The 21,186-nt window shown below is 40.8% G+C and overlaps 1 pseudogene; it reads right to left on the reverse strand.

The window, feature by feature from the left end:
* LOC149549543 (uncharacterized) overlaps nt 1–21,186 on the reverse strand; it is a 120,710-nt pseudogene that overhangs the window by 72,793 nt on the left and 26,731 nt on the right.

The raw sequence follows: 21,186 nt of genomic DNA on the forward strand, positions 1-21,186 counted from the left end.
AAGATCACAAAATTGCCTTTATAGTTCAAGCATAACTAAGAAAATTGGCTCTACATTAACTGCACAACTAATGCCATCAAGCTCCCATACAAAAATATTTGATCAAAGATCACACTCTAGCATGGTTCTGAGGTACAAAATCAAATATTCGACTGGAGAAATGCCTCGAGTAGATAGAAGTAGCACCAATGAATGATCCTGACATAGTTGATGGATCGACTGAGACAGTGGAGTGTTCCTTCTCGCCCTGCATTCATTTTGGGTAGGTCGGGATTGATCATGAAGATCAGATTGCACAACAAAATTGATTAGATTTGCTTCCTGGTTCATGAATCAGCAGGGTCGAAGCAAGTCAAATAGGCTATATGAGCCAGCTGGGCCATGCAGGCCAATCATCTCTCTTTATTCTGCCACCTGGGGAGTCCTCCTGCGGTTGACCACCTTCATTGAACTAACAACACTAGCTTTGAATATTAATGCTAACTGTGACGGTGATCACACTAACCACTAGCCGCTAAACACCAACCATAGCTGAGCCAGCGAGACACGTGTTAGCAAGATGTTATGTCACTATGGTAAAGGTCACACAACTTTACCATAGCGAGATGATGCCTCCCGTTGATCTACTCTAATTTGACGATCTCGAGGACTCATCATGCTCCGTGTTGTCCTTACCTTAGGCCCATCATATCTGGTGCCACCTTAGTAGCTGCATCACCCTTAAATGACAATTGGCGTGCTGACTGATGTACCTTGTTGCTACCTGGTCCCACTAGCACATGGTGGATGGGTGTTATGTCGCTAACATAATCGTCGTGCAACTTCTCCATAGCGCGATGGCGCTTGCCGTCGATCTAACTTAATCTGATGATCGTGAAGATCTGCCCTTATTTACTGCGTTGGCCTCATGAAAATATGGTCCCACTAGGACACATGGCGCCTGGGCGCTATGTCGCCAATGTTATCTCCCGAGTATTTTCTCATAGCACGATGGTGCCTACCCTTGATCTCTGTCGATTCGACGGTCAAGATCTTAACCTCTGATAGCACTAACAACGCTAACGACCTGGTCCCATGATGCATCTGTGTTCTAACTCATACACTTGGCATCTCCCTATTGGCCATTTGAAGCACCGACCTAGCTGATTCCAAGACCTGACCCCACGGAGTGGCCACATGTCAACTAGGTGCCATGTCGCTATGAGAAAATTGAGGTCAAATTCTCATAGCCATAGTGCCCAGTTGATGACATGTCCTCTTATTTGCATGTGGCTCCCCCTAATTCACCACCATGATGCTAGGCTTCTAACTATGCAGATGAGGTACAAATGGGACTCGACTATCTGATCGCTCCTATCGCTAATTTTTTTCATCACTGCAAACCTTGCCACTGATACAGAGACTCACCGTAGAACAACTTTCGGCCGGCTGGGCGCTATGTTACTATTGGAAAAATCATGAGTTTTTTGATGGTGACATGGCACCTTGCCACCTTTTAGACTTTTTGGCCTATCATGAAATTACCCGCCCGCTGCTAGACCTTTCCGTCGAGCGCTATGTCACTATGAAGATTTCTTGGCCAACACGCGATAGCGACATAGCGCCCACGGTGTCGTAGAACTTTTTCGATGTACCAAACCTGTTGCTTGGCCCGTTGGACCCATTGGAAACGTGGCAAAAGGGCACCATGTTGCAAACATAAGTCTCATGTAGATTTTGCTGGTGAGATAGCACCAACCATAGATCTTCCTCAGATCTGATGGTAGAGAAACTTGCGGGCCACAAAACATAACATAGGGCTTGGCATTAAAATAATACTAACTTTGGGAACTAGCCATTGGACGCGCTAGACTTTTAAAGTTCAAATCCTTGGCGAGTGAACAAATATAACATTTCTGGTAACTCACAAGGGCCATGAGCCTACTCAATGCATGACCAGTGCCTGTAAACAATCCATTGGGCCATAGGGTCAAAAACGTCTGAATCTAGGAATTGCAAAACCCTAACCCATCTGTGAGGAGATCAAAACATTGAAAACCCTAGCTCTGCAACTGCAACAAAAAACAAAACTTCCTCTGTAATTCTGAGACACCTCAAAACTGTAAAAACATTGAAAACTGGCAACTCAAAGAGAGAACCATGTGCACGTGCACTTATTGAAAAGTAGAAAACAATAGAAAGAACTAAACTACTTATGTACATGGATCCACAATTTTTTAGAAACAAGGCTTCAGATAGATCCCATTGACTAGAGTGGGAAAAATCTCTCCATTTGACCACCTCAATTGAAATGCATTGGCCTATTTGCAACTGGCAATCAGATAGGGGCCACTCCATAGTGGGTCAAACTTGGAATGTCTTCTCAATTTTGCTGTGTCAGAATCCCACTTTAGAACTAGATCACCCTCTCTGAAGGTCCTGAACCTAGCCTTCTTGTCAAAATTCCTCTTCATCTACTGTTGATGTATCTCTAGGGTTTGCATGGCCTTTATTCTCTTTTCTTCCAGTTCAATCAGCTCTGCCATTCTTACTGACATGGCATTATCTTCAATCAATTCCAGCTGATGAGCCAACTCCAAGGATGGGAATTCCAATGAAATTGGGAGTCTGGCCTCCCTACCATATACCAACACAAAAGGTGAATTCCCAATAGATCTCTTGGGTGTTATCCTATCAGCCCATAGAGTAGTTCTTAATTTCTTATGCTAGACCCTCTGATTGTCTTCTATTGTCCTCTTCATGATTCTAACCAGATTCTTGTTGGAAGACTCAGCCAAACCATTACCCTGGGGATAATAATTTGATGATGTGCTCAGGTAGACATTGTGATTCATTGCCCATGCACAAATCTAGGTTCAAATAAAAGACTTAGCATTGTTTGAGATAATAGTAGAAGGAGCACCAAATCTAGATACAATCCCATCAAGGAATTCAACAACTGATGGTTCTGTGGCATCCTTCAAGGAAACTGCCTCTGTCCATCTAGTGAAATAATCAATAGCAGCCAAAATCCATTTATGACCTGTACTAGATGGAGGATTAATGGGGCCCATAAAATCCAACCCCCACTAAGCAAAGGGCTCATCCACCTGAATAGGATGAAGGGGAAGAGCTGCAAGCCTCTGTTTGCCTGAAAAGATAACACACTTCTCAAATTTCCTCACATATCTATAGTAATCATGGAACAGAGATGGCCAATAGTAACCAGCCCTCATGATCTTCATGGCAGTTTTTCTTATAGAGAAATGACCACCATCAGGGCCATCATGAAGTTCCTTAATCATCCTCTCAGCTTGATCCACTTCAATGCATCTCAATAGGGTCCCATTAAAATCCCTCTTGAATAGGATACCATCAATTACAACATAGGGAATGGACTGCAGTCTATATTGTCTTCTTTTAGCTCTATCCAATCCCTGCGGGTATCCATCCCCTGATAAGAAGTTCCTCATATCATTTATCCAGCTCTTTGGACCATTAACATTTCTTTCCTCATGCTGCTCTGTTATTACCATAGCAGCCTCTCCCTCTGAATCCTGGTTTGATAACATCTAAATATCAACGTCATAATCCATTACCCTAGTGATCCATCCAGCTCTCTTTTCACTGATATCCTTGCTTAACAGGAAATCTTTTACACTGGCATGGGGCACCAACAAATGGATCCTATTGTGGGACAAGAGGTGATTGAATTTCTTCAAGGCTCTGATGATTGCAAGGGTCTACTTCTCAACAAAGGTATACTTATCTTCATATTCCTTGAGCCCTTCACTAAAGAAGGCTATGGGCTGCTCCTCATCCTTGTCATTTGTTTGAGTCAAGATAGCAGAGATACTTGACTCACCACCTAAAGTGTAGAGGATGAAATCTTTCTCAAAATTTGGGTTCATGAGAGTAGGGGCTGAGGCTATGGCTACCTTTATTTCTTCAAAACTCTCCTTCCCTTCCTTGGTCCATGAGAAGACCATACTTTTCTTAAGCATAGCTGTAAGAGGTTTCACCATGGTAGCAAGATTAGGAATAAACCTTCTCACAAAATTTATCCTACCAAGGAAACTTTGCAGCCCCTTCTTGTGTTTAGGAAGAGGAAGGACAAGTATTGCCTTTGTTCTTTTTGGATCAATGGTCAGCCCATCATCAGATACAATGTGTCCCAATAATTTTCCTTAGCTTGTATCAAAGACACACTTGGCTGAGTTAAGGGAAACCCCAAACTCTCTAAATCTTAGAAATACCTGCCTTAAGTGATCAACATGATCTTCTACATTTTTTGAATACACTGTTATATCATCAAGGTATACTAAGACAAACTTGTCAATTAATTTTTTTAAGGCCATCTCCATTGCCTTCTGAAATGTGGCTCCTACATTTGTTAGTCCAAATGGCATCTTGCAATAAGCATAGGTGCCCCATTTAGTAGTGAATGTTGTCTTATATCTACCAGATTCTTTAACCAGCACTTGATTATAACTAGAGAATCCATCAAGAAAAGAGAATCTCCTTGACCCACTGACCTTAGATAGAATCTGCTCCATGGAAGGGAGAGGATGGTGATCTTTAAGAGAAGCCTGATTAAGGTCTCTAAAGTCCACACATAGTCTAATTTCTCCATTCTTCTTCCTTATAGGGACAAGGTTAGCTACCCATTATGAGTGTTTGATAGGAAATGTTATATTAGCCTCTATCAACTTAGATAGTTCTTTTCTCATTAGAGGTTCAATCTTAGGATTCAATGGCCTATGTTTTTTCCTTACTAGTTTGACCTTATCAACTAAATTTATGGTATGCTGAAACAAACTAGGGTCAAACCCTTTTAAGTCATCATATGTCCAAGAAAATACATCATTAAATTCTTGACATAGATGAATGAAGTTTTCTTGCTCAGTTTCAGAACATACCTTCCCCATATTCAACGATTTTCCATCAGCAATTGTAACTGGGGCATAATCATCCTTTTTTGCAGCTAGATTCATTCCTTTGCCTCTTGTTTGATCATCAAGTTTAAAAACACTCTCCAAGGTAATGAGACCCTTGGGAAACTTGTTAGAACTAAGGTGAATGATCTGATCACCATACTGATCTTGCAGTCTTGATTGGTTTTAATCTAAGAATTCTGCCTCATTCTGTAAGAAACTCACAATTTTCTCATCAGAATCAAACACCTGCCAATGAGTGTTGTTGTTAGGGATGGAAGGCCTCACTACCACCCTTATTTGGTTCTTCTTCTCCTCCTCAAGATTCCCTGGTACATCATAAGCTACACCCACTGCTGCAAGTCTATCAGCATGTTTATTTTCTTTCCTAGGAATGCTCTGAATATTAAATGCATTGAAGCCCTCAAGAAAATCCCAGACTCTGTGTTTGTAAGACTTGAGTAGGCCATTTTTGGTGATATTCTAGCCTCTCACCTGATTGACTACCAACTCACTATCTCCATATACTCTCAAGTCTTGAATTCCTCTCTTTTGGGCAAGTAAGAGACCTTGAATCAAAGATTCATACTCAGCCACATTATTGGTGCAACTGAATTGGACCCTAAAGGAGAAGTAGTATCTTATTTTTGCAGGAGAGACCAACATAACACTGGCCCCTGATCCATTTCTATTCCTTGATCCATCAAAGTACATACTCCATATTCCATTTATATCATCATTAGTCCCAACAAGATCAGGAACTTGGGCATCTTTCTCTATTATGCAATATATACTAAGGCCTGTCTCAAGAGTCTCTAACATAGGTTCAAACTAATATGTACTTGCCCACTCATCTAAGAAGAAATTAGGAATCTCTACTATAGAAGTGATAGGCTCAGTCACTAAGTCATTTTCATCCATCTCTAGAATAGGGCAATTCATATTGATGGGATTGGGGGTGTAAGATTCAGTGTGATGAAGGGCTTGAGGTTTTGCTCTAATTGAGGCATTGGCTCCATATCTAGTCTTAAATGACATATATGACCAATCAGCAGATATAAATACACCAATTTGAGTAGTGAAGTCTCTTGAAAGGCAGATGGCAAAATAAGGCTTGACTTCAGCAATAGATATGTCTTGAATCACAGTGCAACCAGGGCATGCATGTAGGGCCATCTCCACATTCCTAAGGATACCTATAGTTTTGATAGTACTACCATCTAATTGTAACACATCCCTAACAATGGGCTCATATTTCATTCCTAGAGCATCAGCAACACACCTAGGCATTATTGAGCTACTAGCCCCTAAATCTATCATGCAATTGTGGACTAATTTTCCTCCTATAATCAGAGAAACATAGAACGGAGGAGGTCTAACCTTTTTATTTGTCTCCACATCCCCTGCTGGTTGTAGTAGACTTGTGGTGCTCTCCATGGTAGATGGCTGATCCTTGGGTTCAATCTTCTCTAATTCTTGCTGCAGCATCCTCTTTTGCATTGGTATGGTAGCAACAGCATCCCACATAGAAATATTCACATTTGTTTTCTTCATTTGCTCTACCACACTGAATGGTGTATTAGGAACTTTGGTAGAAACTTTGGGAGCTACAATTATAAGAGTTTGAGATGGAGCAACATAAGGATCACCTACATCTTTCCTTCTAGAATCTTATTTTTTCTGTTGTGGAGTACTTATTTGTTCATTTTTTGCTTGTATATGAGGTGTAGCACTTCAAGTTGAGGCCTAATTAGGAGAAGGAGGGGCAGTTTGTTCCATAGATCTCTTCTTGCTTCTTCTATTATGAGCAATGGAATCCTGGTTTACATTAAAATGCTCCCCAATCTGATGATTCTTAAAAGAGAAATCATCACGTCCTTGAATGTATGAGGCCTCCTTGAGATGATCCTCCTTGTATGATTGCTTTGCTGCAAGTTCTTGGACAGTTAGGGCCATATAAGATTCCGCCTTCTGGCACATGCAATAGGTATAAGAATAGTTGCAAGAAGGACATAAATCTTGATCTTGGGCTAAGTTATTTTGAGGGACTATAGCTCTATTCTGATTTGAGCTTGAAGCAGAAGCATGACTATTTTGCCTACCCTGATCAAAAGAGCTATTCCACTAGTTAAGAGGCCTACCAACATTTGGAGCTTGATATTGCAATTAGGGAGGCTTGCCACCTTGAGCTTGCTGCCTTTCTAAGGCCACCACCTTGTTACTCATTTTTTGTATCATAGAGAGACTATCCTCTAATCTCTTCCCTTGGTCCTTCAACTCCCTCCCCTGCTCTTGCAATTTTTTATCCAAGGTCTTCTCTCTCTTATCTATATTCAACACTAGACCTTGGAGCATTTCTTTGAGTTCACCTATCCCATTTGAGGATGTAGAAGCTTGGGGGACTGGACTGAGGGCTTGTGATGTAGAAGTTGTAGGAAGAGGGGCTATTGCTGGTTGGTGGTTGGGAACATCAGGAAAGAAAGGCATAGGGAGCCTTAGAGCCAATTTTCTTCCTTGTATTAGGATACTTTTATGGCTATCTCATAAGCATTAGGCAAGGTATCTCCTCCCATAGTTTGGATTGTAGTGGCAATATCACTATTAAAAGCTCTAAGGTAATGCAAGAAGGCATTACCAGGGGTAGGTTTCACTGTAGTAGGTATTCTATCCCATGTCTTTTGGAATCTATAATTAAAATCAATCATATTCTCATGGGGGGCTCTTTTTATTGTAGTCAACTGCTCTAAAAGTGACAGATGGTTACTTCTATCCTCAAAATGTTTGCATAATCCTTCTCTTAGTTCATCCCAATTAGTTATAGAACCATGAGCTAAGCCTCTATACCGCTGTAACACTTTTCCTTTTAAAGATGAGGCTAGAAGTTTGATAGCAACATCATCCTCTGTGATACCATGAATATTACAGACATTTGCTACTTCTTGAATATGCTCTAAAGGGGAGATGGAAGTTCCACCAATAAAATCAGGTATGCTTTTTACTGCAGATACTAGTATATCATGTCTTTGGGCTAACAATAGATGACTTCCACCATTAAAGGTGGAAAAAGCATGAACTCTTGGCTGTTCCATGTAAATAAGTGTTCTATTGATGAGTGTTGATGGCAATCTAGGCTGAGTTCGAACAACAGGAGGAGTAGAGATAGATCTTACAGGTATATTAACTGTTATTACACCCCTAATTGGTGATAATGAAGTTCTAGTCCTCCCTCTTCTAGGATTTGAAAGAGAAAGCTCTTAATATTGGAATTGACCTCTAGAAGATGCCCTTGTTTCAGCTTTGGGCATGAATCACTACAACTTTGGCCTGGAACTAGATTTGTTGATGTGCAGAGTCACCAAGTACTTTGAAGAATCAACCTCTTGAAGACTTGAATATTGAAGCCAGCACTATCTCTTCAGTATTAATCTTGAAACTCTTTCTTCTTTGACACCAGTAGACTTTAAATCTTGTTTGAAGAGAGTCCCACCAGGCATGCCAAAAACTATTGTCACTTAGGTTTGCACCCTTGTCCAAGGCCTATGCACAAGGACAACCTAGTGAAACATGGAAACAACCTCCAAGCTATGGGACTTGAACTACGAGGTTGAGTCTCTGGAGAAGGCCGGCTTCCTCTTACTATCAGGGCACACCTATCTACTCTTGGAGAGGAAAAGGGAGAAGAAGAGCACGAAAACAAATCTACCTAATCTAATCTAAGGAGGTGATGCACAAAAATAGAGTGTTCAGACCAATCTCTGCCCATACATGTGCTACTAAACCAAAATGAAACTAAGGATATACGTGTTTAGACTTGCTTTTACTCAAATAACCACATACAGATCAGAAGAAAAAATTGAATAGTACAAGGGAAGAGGAATCTCACTTATATATTATCCAATAGGCAAAATAGATACAGTATGCAGACTACAGATCTCAAGAAAACACCAATGAGAGGCAAGAAGGATGCACATACACATTAATGGCTGAAGCGAATAAAATAGGAAATCATACAATTCAAAGGCACATGGAATTTTACATTGCAGACCTACGAGCAGTAGTAGAGAATAATAGAGAAGGGTCAACCTTGAGAAAAGATCACAAAATTGCCTTTATAGTTCAGGCATAACTGAGAAAATTGGCTTTGCATTAACTACTCAACTACTTCCATCAAGCTCCCATACAAAAATATTAGATCAAAGATCACACTCCAGCATGGTTCTGAGGTACAAAATTAGATATTCAACTGGAGAAATGCCTCGAGTAGACAAAAGTGGTGCCAATGAATGATCCTGACACAGTAGATGGATCGACTGAGACAGTGGAGTGTTCCTTCTCGCTCCGCATTCATTTCGGGTAGGTCAGGATTGATCATGAAGATTGAATCGCACAACAAAATTGATACATTTGCTTCTTGATTCATGAATCAACAGGGTCAAAGAAAGTCAAATAGGCTATACGAGCCAGCTGGGCCATGCGAGCCAATCATCTCTCTTTGTTCTACCACCTAGGGAGTCCTCCCACAGTTGACCACCTTCATTGAACTAACAGCGCCACCTTTGAATATTAACGCTAACTGTGACGGTAATCACACTAACCACCAGTCACTAACTGCCAACCCTAGTCAAGCTAGCAAGACACGTGTCAACAAGATGCTATGTTGCTATGGTAAAGGTCGCACAACTTTACCATAGCGAGATGATGCCTCCCATTGATCTGCTCTGATCTGACGATCGCGAAGACTCGTCACGCTCTGTGCTGTCCTTACCCTGGGCCCATCATATCTGGTGCCACCTCAGCAATTGTATCACCCTCAAATGAAAACTAGTGTGTTGACTGAAGTACCCTGTTGTAACCTAGTCCTACTGGCATGTGGCAGATGGGTGTTATGTCGCTAACATAATCACCATGTAACTTCTCCATAGCGCGGTGGCGCCTGCTGTCGATCTAACTTAATCTGACGATCGTGAAGATTTGCCCCTCTTTACTATGCTAGCCTCATGAAAATATGGTCCCACAGGGACACGTGGTGCCCGGGTGCTATGTTGCCAATGTTATCTCCCGAGCAGTTTCTGATAGCACAATGGCACCTGCCCTTGATCTTTGTGGATCCGACAGTGGAGATCTTAACCTTTGACAGCACTAACAATGCTGACGACCTAGTCCCATGACACATCTTTGTTCTGACTCATACACCTGGCATCTCCCTATTGGCCATTTGAAGTGCCGAGCTGGCAGATTCCAAGACCTGACCCCACAGAGTTGCCACATGTCGATTAGGCGCCATGTCGCTATGAGAAAATTGAGGTCAAATTCCCATAGCGCCATAGTACCCAATTGATGACATGTCCTCTAATTTGCATGTGGCTCCCCCCGATTTGCCACCATGATGTCGAGCTTCTGACTATGCAGATGAGGTACAAATGGGACTCGACTATCTGATCACTCCTACCGCTGATTTTTTCCATTGCCACGAACCTTGTCGCTGATATAGAGACTCACCGTAGAACAACTTTTGGCTGACTGGGCGCTATGTCGCTATCAAAAAAATCATGAGTTTTTTTATAGTGACATGGCGCCTTGCCGCCTTTTAGACTTTCCAGCCCTTCGTGAAACTACCCACCCGCCACCAGACCTTTCCGTCGGGTACTATGTCGCTATGAAGATTTCTCAGCCAACACGTGATAGTGACATAGCGCCCATGGCGCCACAAAACTTTTTTGACCCACTGAACCTGTTTCCTAGCCCGTTGGACCCACCAGACATGTGGAAAAAGGGCACCATGTCACAAATGTAAGTCTTGTGTAGATTTCATTGGTGAGATAGCGCCAACTGTAGATCTTCCTCAGATCTAACAGTAGAGAAACTTGCGGGCTGCAAAACATAACATAGGGCTTGGCATTAAAATAATACTAACTTTGGGAACTAGCTGTTGGACGTGCTAGAATTTTAAAATTCAAATCCTTGGCGGGTGAAAAAATATAATAGATACTTTTGATGTGGTGACTGCTGTAGTGGATGACTCAGTAACTGAAGAAGTTGTCTGTAGCTCGGTAGATGAAGTGGAGGTATGCAGCTCAGTAGATGAAGTGGTAGACACTTCCATTAATGATACCTGGAGCTGAGATGTGGTAGTTGTAGATGATATATCTGATGTAGTTGTGACCAAATCTGTTGAAGCTGACTCCAACCTTGATGATATCATAGTTTTAGGTGGAGAGTGAGGAAGGGATGCAATAACTGCTACTGCAATTTTCACAAGGTCATCCTCTTCTTTATCTACCTCTTTAGCTTCTTCCTCTTTGTCTTCTTCCTCCTTCTCTTCCATTAGTGCATGCAGCTCTCCTAGTGAGACTATGATGGATGGAGTGCTATCAAGCTCATCATCACTGTTGCTATCATCATCTTTGATTTCTACTGGGTCTACACTGGGCTTATGTAGATGATAGATGTTTTTCCACATGTTTGTAGCATCATTTACAACATGTTCAATGTCTTTAATCAAAATAAAACATGTGTGGAATCTGATCATCTTTTTACCTTCATGGTTTTTCATTTTAGCTTTTACTTCTACTCCAGTGAGACTTGGTTGAAGATTTTTTAGAGATTTCTCATAAATATCTTTTACCGTTTGGGTGGCTAACTCCCATCTCGGTTGGAATCTCTCCAGTAGTTCTTTTGAGATTTGAGGGGCAATCTGGTCTGGGGAGTATTTTCATTTACCCATCTTGCTGAGTACCAGTTCCTCAATTTGCATTTTCTCTTCATCAGTTCTAGTTTCAAATTTCAATGCTTTGAAATTTGTGATTCTAGCTCCTTCCTTCAATTGTTTGAGTCTTTGCTCAAATGTGGGTGTAGGCCTAACTAGTATAGGTTCTTGCTTACCTTTCCTGGTTCTTCTGGTGAATACTACAATAGGCTTCTTCTTGGGTTTGGTAATGATTACCTTACCTTTCTTCTTTGGCTGTTCCTCTATAGATTCTTCTTCTCCTCCTTCTTCTCCTCCTTCTTCTTCATCATCTTCTTCATCTTCACCTTTTCCCTTGGTGAGCATAAGAGGACTGGTAGAAGTTTTCAATTTGGCTATTTTTCTCTTACCCTTACTTATGGCCTGTGGTAGCTTGATTTCAAGCTCAATTCTAGCCTTAGCTTCATCACAAGTTCCAAAAATTTGTTGCCTAGGGTCTATTGGCTCATTTACCAGTGCTTCTATAATGTTTCTGGCTTCATCAATATTTACCTCATAAGGAAGAGGTTTCACCCATGCAACTCAGGGTCTGACTGCCTGAATGTATACCTTGTCACAGTCAACCATGAAGCACACATCATCTTTATAGTCCTCAACAAGCTTAGGAGGGATTCTAAATCTATTATTCATTCTCTCTTTGAAGTCTTCAAAATAATTATCCATAATACTATCAAAATTTTCACCCATCTATGCTACAAACTCATTTATTTGATACAAAACTGAAATATCTTTTCTCCATACAACTGTACCTTTTGAAGGGAAAAAATTTTGTATATAGAAAAATAAACAAAATAACAAAGAACCAAATTTACAGAGTTGGTTTTTGAGGTCCTTATACTATCCATGTTTTTATTAAGTTGTTTTAGCAGCACATCTGCTAGGTAAAACTCCATATTTTTCTTCACAACCTTATAGGCTAAATCTACGGCCTCACAGGGCATGCTATTCAATCTGTTGGAACTATACATCTTATATGCAATTAAATAAATTCTGAATCTTAGCTCTATATCAGATACATTGTTAAGTTTTAATCCTCTTCCATCCCATTCAGCTAGGGTTAACTTCTGAAGTTCATGCTGACTTAGGGTTTTAGTTGTTTTTGATTTGCTTAACATTAGCAAACCCATGATCTTATGAATCATTTTCTTCATTATCAGGATGGGTTGCTCTAACCACATTTGACCATTATGCACATGGCTTAAAATGTATCTTATCCATTTCATTTGAAAGTTCTTTGGTAGGTGCGGGATATGGGTCAAACCTTTGGTTTCCAGATGTTTGAACTCAGGTTTGAGGGTTCCATCCACACACAACTCGGCTAGGACATTATCCATATCTAGTGTCCCTATTTCTTGAATAGTGCATTTGAAATGAGTACGAATGTCATTTATAGGTAGTATCTTTGTTGGAATCTTTGATTGGGCTCCATGTGGATCGAGTGATTTAGCTATGGCGGGAACGAGCTTGAAGCTGGGTGCTTTCCATTCTACTCCCTTCACAAGCATTTCAGAACCTCTCTTTGCCTTGCTGCTGCTAGTGCTTGCAGATGCCATTACTGCTCAGTGAGTGAATGATTTTGTTAAACAAATTCTTCACTAGAAAATTGCTTGAACTCACTTTCACACTCTTGGAAATTTCTTCGCTCTATATATTCTAAATTCGTGATGAAAAATGAGATCAAATTCTGCCTTTTTGATGAAAAATCTGCCATTAATGCTCAAGTACGAAGGTAGCTAAGATGTCCTAGGGTTTGTTAGATATTCACCAACTTACTCGGTAAACCTTGCAAGTCAGTAAACAAACAAATCCTTTCACATTACCGGCCTAGCTCGGTTAAGTCTAAAACCAACCTTGCTTGGTAGATGCACCACAGTGAACTATGTCTTGTATCTAAAATACTAATTTGTCATTTGCACTTCTACATTTTGGAACTATTTTAGGATATTGCTTGAAGATGTAGTCCCTGGTCCTTCTTGATGAGTCTAATTAGAAATGGTGGAGTCACCCATTTCTTGAGTGACATCACCATCATTTGAAATTTCTGGCTTGGTAGACTTAGGAATCCATTGTTGTCTCATCTGTTTTCGAATGTTGTTATTTCTAGCTTTCTTTTCATCTTTAACTCTTCCTATATTCATGCAATTCTTGGATATATGACCAAGTTCGATACATGTATAACATCTTATAGTAGTATCTTTCTTTATTAGGTGATGCCTTGCACAATTTATTCCAATGTGTCCATATTCTCCACAATAGTGACATTTGCACCAAGTATTGTAGTCCCAACCAAATATTGCTTTGATAACCTGTTCTGCTGGATTGAATGCTTTGGATCTACATTCAGATGCCTTGTGATCTTGTTTCTTGCATTTGTAACATTTGCCCTCAAACTTTGGTTTCTCTTTGCATTCATTTGCTTTGTGACCATGTTGATTGCAATTGTAGCATTTACCATTGAATTTTTTTTTACCATTGCTCCAACATCTATTAGATGTATGACCTAACTTACCACAGTGATTGTAAGTGGATCTTTGATTCTTTTGGGTACCCTATTTGGAAGATTCACCTTCTTCATTGTATCCAAGGCCTGCTTTACCTTTTTGTCTATGAAGATTCTTCTCATTTTGCAAATTCAATTGATCCATATCTGCTTGAGATTTTATCATCCTTTCATTGACTTGTTTTTCAATATTTAAGTCATTTTCCAGACTTTCATTGATTCGTCTTTCAGATCTCAGATCACTTTGTAAGCTTGCATTGATTTGTCTTTCAGTGATTAAATCATTTCTCAAACTTTCATTCTTAGATCTTAGATTCATAATTTCTTCATTTGCATCAGATAGTTGACCTACAAGATCTTCATGCTAAAGGGATTGATTATTTCTTACCTCTAAGTCTTCATTTGCCTTGTTTCTTTGTTCCAAAACTTACAATAGCCTGATGGATTGGATTTCTCGTTCTCTTTTGAGCTTTCTTACTTCTTCCTGCAGAGAACCATTCTTTGCTAGGAGTTCCTAGATTGCTTCATTAGCTTCATTTGAACTGCTTGATGGTAAAAGGTCTTCCATCCTTTCTTCAATATACTGATGATCATTCATTTGTCTTGCAAGTTCCTTCCTTCTTTTCAGAGATTGAGAAAGATGCTCCTTTGCTTCATTGAGTTGAGTCATGGCCATTTCTAGATCTAGCTTTTCATTCTCAATAGATTTGTCAAGTTTGAATATCTCCATTTTCCTTGATCTTTTCTCAAGCTATCAAACTTTTATCCTAAGAACCACAATGCTCTAATACCAATTGTTGGAAATAATCTAGACTAACAAGCTTACTGAGAGGGGAGGGGTGAATCAGTAACCCTAAAACTTTAATTCAATTCTGCATAAAAATATTTTTACCATTCATCCATCTAATTTACTATATGCATGGAAAGATAAACACCTGAACACATAGATTTGGTGACCCAGAAACCTTCCAATTAGAAAGTAAAACTGGGGTGGGGATGATGCCCACAAAACTTCAATACTGCAGTATAAAGTTGGCCGATTAAGGCTTACAATGATTACTTCTGATGATCTGCCCTGTTAGGAGCAAGTAGGATTCCTAGATCCACCTTGTTAAAGGATTTACAAACATACAATGAAGTATGCACTCTGTTAGGAGATTTACAAAAGACTATCAAGTCTACCTTGTTAAAGTATTTAGCTAATTGATTCAACTATTAGGATGAAGTAGTGGATCTTATTACAACTGATTGCTGATACGATCCTTTGTGCTCTGATCACCTGATGTCATGGATATATCTTTTCTGTATCAATGTTGACCTTGATGTATTCCTCTATTCTGCTAGTGATTTGCTTTCCCTCTTCTCAAATTATTGCAACATAACACAACTAACGATATTCAACATCTCATCATTTCAAATGATATATACTATTCCAATATTTACATTGGCAAGGTCGGCCAAACACAAGTGAATAAGCATTATTGAGTCAGCCAAGTGGTACAAAACTCGGGTTCCACAAACTGACTCGGTGACCTTCTGATACTCAGCATCCAATACAATACATTGCATCGTCATGCACTCGGTAATAGTAGAGGCACGGTCCATACTAATCATTCAAAGTAGCTTCGAACTCAGTAACCATTGGTGACTTGGTGAATATTGTGCCACTCGGTAAAAAAACTGAATCCATTGATAACCTTCTTCCCTTGGGAAACACTGACTTACCTTGTTTACTCGGTAATCACTTATTCCTTCATTTACCTTGTTCACTTGGTAAACACTAAGTTCTTTGTTTACTTTGATCACTTGGTAAACACTAAGTTCTTCTGATGACTCGGTGAGCACTGACTGCTTGGGGAACATTGTTCTGCTTTGTAACCACTAAGTGCTTGGAGGACACTGTTTTGCTAAGTAACCACTATTCTGCACGGTAACCATTGTGAACTTGTAAATACTGCTGAACTAACCATATACTCAATTTTCAAAGGAATGCTCAGTATCTACTGTTTACCTACATAATTTATAAGGTAACCGCTAAATACTCGGTGTGAATTGTAGAATAGGTGATGAGCTCGGTAAGCATTCATAATCAAATAAGTATTCTGACTAATGAAAAATATATCATAATTCCAACACCCTAGGACCCCTAGGGACATATGGCATCCTTAAACGAGTCAAAGGGAGTTATAGGTTAACCTATCACCCCCTCTGACCTAAAAGGATGATTCAAATACATTCTTAGAGGTCCTAAGACCACTATGAACATAGGTAATCCTTAAATCGGTTGAAGGGGGTCATAGGTCAACCTATGATGACCTTTGACCCATATGAAAGATTCAAATACGTCTCTAGGGGCTCTAGGACCCCTACAAACATATTTCATCGTTTAATGGGTCGAAGGGGGTCATAGGTCAACCTGTGACCCCTTTTGACCCATGTGAATTATTTGAATATGTCCCTAAGGGTCCTAGGACCCCTAGCAACATATGTAATCGTTTAATAGATCAAACGGGATCATAGGTCAGCCTGTGAACCCCTTTGACCCATATGAACGATTCGAATATGCTCATAGGGGTTCTAGGACCCCTACAGACATATGTTGTCATTCAATGGGTCAAAGAGGGTCATAGGTCACCCTGTGACCCCCTTTGACCCATATTACCCATTTGAATATGTCCCTAGGGGTCCTAAGACACCTAGGGACATATGTCATCATTTAATGGGTCAAAGGGGCTCATAGGTCACCGTATGACCCCTGACCTATGACCCCCTTTTACCAATATTATCCATTTGAATATGTCCCTAGGGGTTCGAGGACCCCTAAAGACATATGTCATAGTTTAAAGGGTCAAAGAGGGTCATAGCTCATCCTATGACCCCCTTTGACCCATATGAACAATTTGAATATGTCCCTAGAGTTTCTAAGACCCCTAAGAACATATGTCGTCATTTAACGGATCAAAGCGGGTCATTGGTCACCCTATGACCCCCTTTGGTCTATATAGGTCACCCTATGTCCCCCTTCAACCCATATGAATGATTTGAATATGTCCCTAGGGCTCCTAGGACCCCTAGGGACATATGTCGTCATTTACTCCCATTGACCCATATTACCCATTCGAATATGTCCTTAGGGGTCCTAAGACCCATAGGGGCATATGTCATCATTTAATGGGTCAAAGGGGGTCATAGGTCACCCTATGACCCCCTTTGACCCATATTATCCATTCGAATATGTCCCTAGGGGTCCGAGGACCCTAGAGACATATGTCATCATTTAATGGGTCAAAGAGGGTCATAGGTCACCCTATGACAACCTTTGACCCATATGAACAATTTGAATATGTCCCTAGGGGTCCTAGGACCCCTACAGATATATGTCATCGTTTAATGGGTCCAAGGGGGTCATAGGTCACCTTATGACCCCCTTTGAACCATATGAATGATTCGAATATGTGCTTAGGGATTCTAGGACCCCTATAGACATATGTCATTGTTTAATGGGTCAAAGGGGGTCATAGGTCACCTTGTGACCCCCTTTGACCCATATTACCCATTTGAATATGTCCCTAGGGGTCTTAGGACCCCAAGGGACATATGTCATTGTTTAATGGGTCAAAGAGGGTCATAGGGTGACGTATGACCCCTTTTGGTCCATATTACCTATTCAAATATGTCTCTGGGGGTCTAAAGACCCCTAGCGACATATGTCATAGTTTAATGGGTCAAAGTGGGTCATAGGTCACCCTATGACTCCCTTTGACCCATATGAATGATTTGAATATGTTCCTAGGGGTTCTCCTGGGAACCTTAGAGACATATGTATTTGTTTAATGGGTCAAAGGTGACCTATGACCCCCTTTGACCCATATGACACATTTAAAAATGTCCCTAGGGGTCCTAGGACCCCTAGGGACATATGTTATCGTTTAATGAGTAAAAGGGGGTCGTAGGTCACCCTATGACCCCCTTTGACCCATATTACTCATTCAAATATGTCCCTAGGGGTCCTAGGACCCCTAGCGACATATGCCATCATTTAATGGGTCAAAGGGGGTCATAAGTCACCCTATGACCGCCTTTTACCATATGAACGATTCGAATATGTCCCTAAAGGTCATAGGACCCAAAAGAATATATCTTACTATTTAATGGGATCAAAGGGGGTCATAAGTCACCCTATGACCCCATTTGATCAATATGAACGAGTCGAATATGTCGGGGTTCTAGGAACCCAAGAGACATATGTCATAATTTAATGGGTCAAAGGGGGTCATAGGCTAACCTATGACCTCCTTTGACCCATATTACCCACTCGAATATGTCTCCAAGGGTTTGAGAACCCCTAGCATTATATGTCATCGTTTAATGGGTCGAAGAGGGTCATAGGGTGCACATATGAACGAATTCGATATTTTCTTAAGGGTCCTAGGACCCCTAGACACATATGTCATCGTTTGATGGGTCAAATGGAGTTATAGGTCACCTATGATCCCCTTTGACCTATATGAATGATTCAAATATGTTCCTAGGGGTTCTAAGACACCTAGCGACATATGTCATCGTTTAATGGGTCAAAGGGGGTCATAGGTCACCTATGACCCCTTTTGACCCATATGAATGATTTGAATGTCCTTAAGGGTCTTAGGACCCCTAGTGACATATATCGTCATTTAATAAGTCAAAGGGGATCATAAGTCACCCTATGACCCCCTTTGACCCATATGACCCATTCAAATATGTCTATAGGGGTCATAAGACCCCTAAGGACATATGTTATCATTTAATGGGTCAAAAGGAGTCATAGGTCACCTTATTACCCCCTTTGACCCATATTACCCATTTGAATATGTCCCTAGGGGTCCTAGGACTCTTAAAAACATATGTCGTCATTTAATGGGTCAAAGCTCATATGAACGATTTGAATATGTTTCTAGTGGTCCTAGGACCCCTAGGGACATATATAATCATTTAATGGGTCAAAGCGGGTCATAAGGTGACCTATGACCACCTTTGATGCATATTACCCATTCAAATATGTCCTTAGGGGTCCTAGGACCCTTAGAGACATATGTCATCATTTAATGGGTCAAAGGGTATCATAGGTAACCATATGACTCCCTTTGATACATTAAACAATGACAGATGTCTCTAGGGGTAACGATTCAAATATGTCTGTAGGGGTCCTAAGACCCCTAGAGAAATATGTCATCATTTAATGGGTCAAAGGTGGTCATGGGTCAAACTATGACCCCCTTTGACCATATGAACAATTCGAATATGTCCCTAGAGGTCTTAGGACTCCAAGGCAAATATGTCATCGTTTTATGGGTCAATGCGGGTCATTAGTCACCCAATGACCCCCTTTGACCCATATGAATGAATCGAATATGTCCCTAGGGGTCTTAGGAACCCAAGGGACATATGTCATCGTTTAATGGGTCAAAGGGGGTAATAGGGTGATCTATAACCCCCTTTGACCCATATGAACAATTTGAATATGTCCTTAGGGGTCCTAGGACCCCTAGGCACATATGTCATCCTTTAATGAGTCAAAGGTGGTCATAGGTCACCTTATGACACCCTTTGACCCATATGAACAATTCGAATATGTCCCTAGAGGTCGTACGACCCCTAAGGACATATGTCATCGTTTAATGGATCATAGGGGGTCATAGGTCACCTTGTGACCCCCTTTGACCCATATTACCCATTTGAATATGTCCCTAGGGGTCATAAGACCCCTTGGGACATATTTCTTCATTTAGTGGGTCAAAGGGGTCATAGGTCACCTTATGACCCCCTTGACCCATATTACCCATTCAAATATGTCCCTAGGGGTCCGAGGACCCCTAGCGACATATGTCATCATTTAATGGGTCAAAAAAGATCATAAGTCACCCTATGAACCGATCTGACCCATCTGAATGATTTGAATATATCCTTAGGGGTCCTACGACCCTTAGTGACATATATCATCATTTAATGGATCAAATGGGGTCATAGGTCACCTTATGACCTCCTTTGACCCATATGAACAATTCGAATATCTCCCTAAGGGTTCTAAGACCCCTAGTGACATATGTTATCGTTTAATGGGTCAAAGGGGTTCATAGGATAGCCTGTGACCTCTTTTGATCCATATTACCCATTCAAATATATCTCTAAGGGTCCTAAGACCCCTGGTGACATATGTCATCATTTAATGGGTCAAAGGGGGTCATAGGTCACCCTAAGACCCCCTTTCACCCATATTACCCATTTGAATATGTCCCTAGGGGTCTGAGGACACCTAAAGACATATATTATCGTTTAATGTGTCAAAGCAGGTCATAGGTCACCCTTTGACCCATATGAAAGATTCGAATATGTTTGTATGGGTCTTAGGACCCCAAGGGACATATGTCATAATTTAATAGGTCAAAAAGGGTCATGGGTCACCGTATGATCCCTTTTGAACCATGTGAATGATTCGTATCTGTCCCTAAGGGTCCTAGGAAGCCTAGGGACATATGTCATTGTTTAATTGGTCAAAGGGGTTCATAGGGTGACCTATGACCACCCATTCAAATTAATCCTTAGGGGTTCTAGGACCCCTACAGACATGTGTCATCATTTAATGCATCAAACGGGGTCATAGGTAACCCCTTTGACCATATGAACGATTCGAATATGTCCCTAGGGGTCATAGGACCCCAAGGGACATATGTCATCATTTAATGGGTCAAAGGGGGTCATAAGTCACTTTATGACCCCCTTTGACCCATTTGAACAATTATAATATGTCTCTAGGGGTCCTAGGAATCCCATGGGACACATGTCATCATTTAATGGGTCAAAGGGGGTTAAAGGGTGACCTATGACTCCATTTGACCCATATAAATGACTTGAATATGTTCTTAGGGGTCCTAGGACCCCTTGAGACATATGTTGTCTTTTAATGACATATGTTGTCCTTTAATGATATATGTCATCTTTTAATAGGTCAAAGGGGGTCATAGGTCACCCTGTGACCACCTTTGACCCAT

The sequence above is a fragment of the Cupressus sempervirens genome, chromosome 7 (genome assembly GCF_028749045.1).
Source record: "Cupressus sempervirens isolate cs-2001-9-10 chromosome 7, ASM2874904v1, whole genome shotgun sequence".
Lineage (NCBI taxonomy): Eukaryota > Viridiplantae > Streptophyta > Pinopsida > Cupressales > Cupressaceae > Cupressus > Cupressus sempervirens.